Source organism: Elephantulus edwardii, unplaced genomic scaffold (genome assembly GCF_000299155.1).
Source record: "Elephantulus edwardii isolate Elephantulus edwardi_28Jun2011 unplaced genomic scaffold, EleEdw1.0 scaffold00009, whole genome shotgun sequence".
In the NCBI taxonomy this organism is placed as follows: Eukaryota; Metazoa; Chordata; class Mammalia; order Macroscelidea; family Macroscelididae; genus Elephantulus; species Elephantulus edwardii.
In genome coordinates this window covers 21,757,112-21,760,038 of record NW_006399759.1, presented here as the reverse complement: position 1 = coordinate 21,760,038, position 2,927 = coordinate 21,757,112, and the positions used below count along the sequence as shown (strand labels likewise).

The 2,927-nt window shown below is 38.5% G+C and overlaps 1 pseudogene across 1 annotated transcript; it reads left to right on the top strand.

Moving 5' to 3' along the window:
- Positions 1-2,369: 2,369 nt before the first annotated feature.
- On the top strand, positions 2,370-2,921 carry LOC102861659 (annotated as a pseudogene). Its single transcript, XR_438832.1, has one exon. The product of XR_438832.1 is annotated as a eukaryotic translation initiation factor 5A-1-like (transcript).
- Positions 2,922-2,927: the final 6 nt, after the last annotated feature.

The window sequence follows — 2,927 nt, the reverse complement described above, 5'->3', positions numbered from 1 at the left end:
GGGGGGAGGGGTTTGTGCGGGGAGAAGGGTGCAACAATGAATGAATGGAATTCCAAAATCTCTGTAGATGTTCATTGAAATGAAAAATAAACAAACTAAATTAATAATAAAAAAACTAGTAGAGAATCAGCTATATTCTGATCCTCAACAACACACAACAATGCTGTGTAATCTTGATATCCCAACTGAAAGGCAGATATTTTCAGACTGATTAAGAAAAATTTTCTAGTTTTGGTCTTATAATGAAATAGTTTGAAATCATCACTCCTGTTATTTTAACAAGCATAAAAGCTGGAAAACTGGAATCAATTAGTTAAAATCACAGGAAAATATGGAAAAAATCTTAAAGAAATCAGAGAAAATGTTTGACCAAAAAAAAGACTATGTTAGAAAAAGGTAAAAAGATGTAAGAAATAATCAAAATAGTGCCAGAAAGCACAGTAATATTAAAGATTCAATAAGATGTTCAGTATCAGCTGTGAACATTCAAAAAGAACAAGTAAATGTGAAAAAAGTATAATTAAAATTATCCAGAAACAAAAAGGAAAAAGAATGAATAGTGAACAAAGTGTAAGAGGCCTGTGGAGCACTATTATGTGGGCTAATACACATTGTTTAAGAAAGAGGAAAGAGAAAAAGAAAAAATATTTAAAACATGAAAATTGTCCCAAATTTGATGAACTATGACTATATACTTCCAGAAGTTTAACAAATTATAAACACAATAACTCAAAGAGATTCTCACTAAAGCACATTATTCGTTTTTCTGTTTTGAAAAATTGCCTACAATTACCCCATCTTTTCAGGTCCCATTGAATCTTTCCTATTCCCTCACCCATCTATATGCCCACCAAATTTTACCATCCTAATTGTTTTCCCCTGTTCCATTTCCTTTCGCTTTTAAACTTTCATATACATCTCACTTATTATACTTCTATTTTTACAATAATGGTTTTATGCAGCTTTGTCCTTATGAGACTCAATTAGCTCACGCAGAATAATACTCTCTAGATTCTCCCATGTGATATAGAACTTTACAAAATTGTTTCTTTGTTCTGTATAATATTTTTTTGTGTCAGTGCACCACAATTTCTCAATCCATTCATTTGCTGTTGATCAATTTCTATTTTCTTGCTATTGTGAATAGTGCTGCTGTGAAAAAAAGATGTACATTCTCCCTTTGTGTCTCAGTCTTAGTTTCCTTAAGGTATATTCCTAGCAGTGAAATAGTTGAGCCATATGGGCTTTCTGAGGGACCATCACACTGCCTTCCAGAGTGGCTGCATTCTGCAATCCTATCAGCAATGCATGGGAGTTCCAATCTCTCCATATCGTCTCCAACACTTGCTTGTTGTCTTGTTATATTTTGCTACTCCTACTTGAGTGAGAGCTAGGTAAATCTAATCTTTGGAAAGGGGAATTATGCTTGGAAAGATGGAGAGTCAGCAAAGGAGAAGAAGACCTCCAATGAGATGGATTGACACTGTGACTTCAGCAATGGGCTCTAGTGTTGCAGAGCTCATGAGGATGGCACAGGATAGGGCAGATTTTAAGTTGGCTGTTTATTGGGTCACTATGAGTCATACTCGACTTGATTACACCTAAAAACAACAACACTGGGGTGAAATGGTAGCTCACTGTGGTTTTGATTTGTATGTCTGTGTGCTATATGAATGCCTTTCTCCAAGAAAAATCTTTTTTTTTCTTTTTCCCATTTTGTGATTGGGTTGTCAGTCATGTGTATGTGTGTGTGTGTGTGTGTGTGAGAGAGAGAGAGAGAGAGAAAGAGAGACAGAGAGAGAGAATGTCCTGTATTCTGTAAATTTTTATTATAAGACCTTTGTCTGAGATGTCATTGCCAAAATTTTTTCCCCACGTTTTCTTTTCACTCTACTGGGGGGAAAAAAATCGCTGATGCACATGGGAACTTAATTTTTGAGATGCTCTAGTTTGTTGATTTTATCAACAATGTGGTTTTGGCTATATTTTCTAGCCTTCTCATGCCATTGGCTAGGGCTACTAAGTTTGGTCCCCCTTTGTTTCTTGTGATCCTTATAGTCTTGAACTTTGCCCCTGAGTCTCTGATCCACATTGAGTTGGTTTTTGTGTCTGCTATGAGATGTAGATGCTGTTCCATCTTTCTGCAGGTGGACATCCAGCTTTGTTAGAACCATTTGTTGAGGAAGTTATTGTTTCCCCATTGATAAGTTTTGTTTCTTTGTCAAATAGCAATTGAGTTTAGGTAGCTGGGTTAATTTCTGGATTAATATTCTGGACAAATTCCTTGAAACCCACACCGTACCGAGACAAACAAACAGAGGTAGAATGGTCGAACAAACTTATCACAAAAGGAGAAATTGAGAGAGGCAGGGGTTGGACTCACGGTGAGCAGACGTGGTCTAGTCATTGCGTTTGCCACGAGGAATCGAAGCCTCTTAAAAAGGCAGATGATTTGGACTTCGAGACAGGAGATGCAGGGGCCTCTGCCACCTTCCCAATGCAGTGCTCAGCATTACATAAGAATGGCTTTGTGATGCTCAAAGGCAGACCATGTAAAATCGTCGAGATGTCTACTTCCAAGACTGGCAAGCATGACCATGCCAAGGTCCATCTGGTTGGTATTGACATCTTTACTGGGAAAAAATATGAAAATATCTGCCCCTCCACTCATAATGTGGATGTCCCCAACATCAAAAGGAATGACTTCCAGTTGATTGGCATCCACGATGGGTTCCTATCACTGCTCCAAGACAGTGGGAGGTTCGAGAGGACCTTCGTCTGCCTGAGGGAGACCTCGGCAAGGAGATGGAGCAGAAGTATGACTGTGGAGAAGAGATCCTGATCACAGTGCTGTCTGCATGACAGAGGAGGCCGCTGTTGCAATCAAGGAGGCCATGGCAAAATAACTGACTCCCCTCATGGGGTGG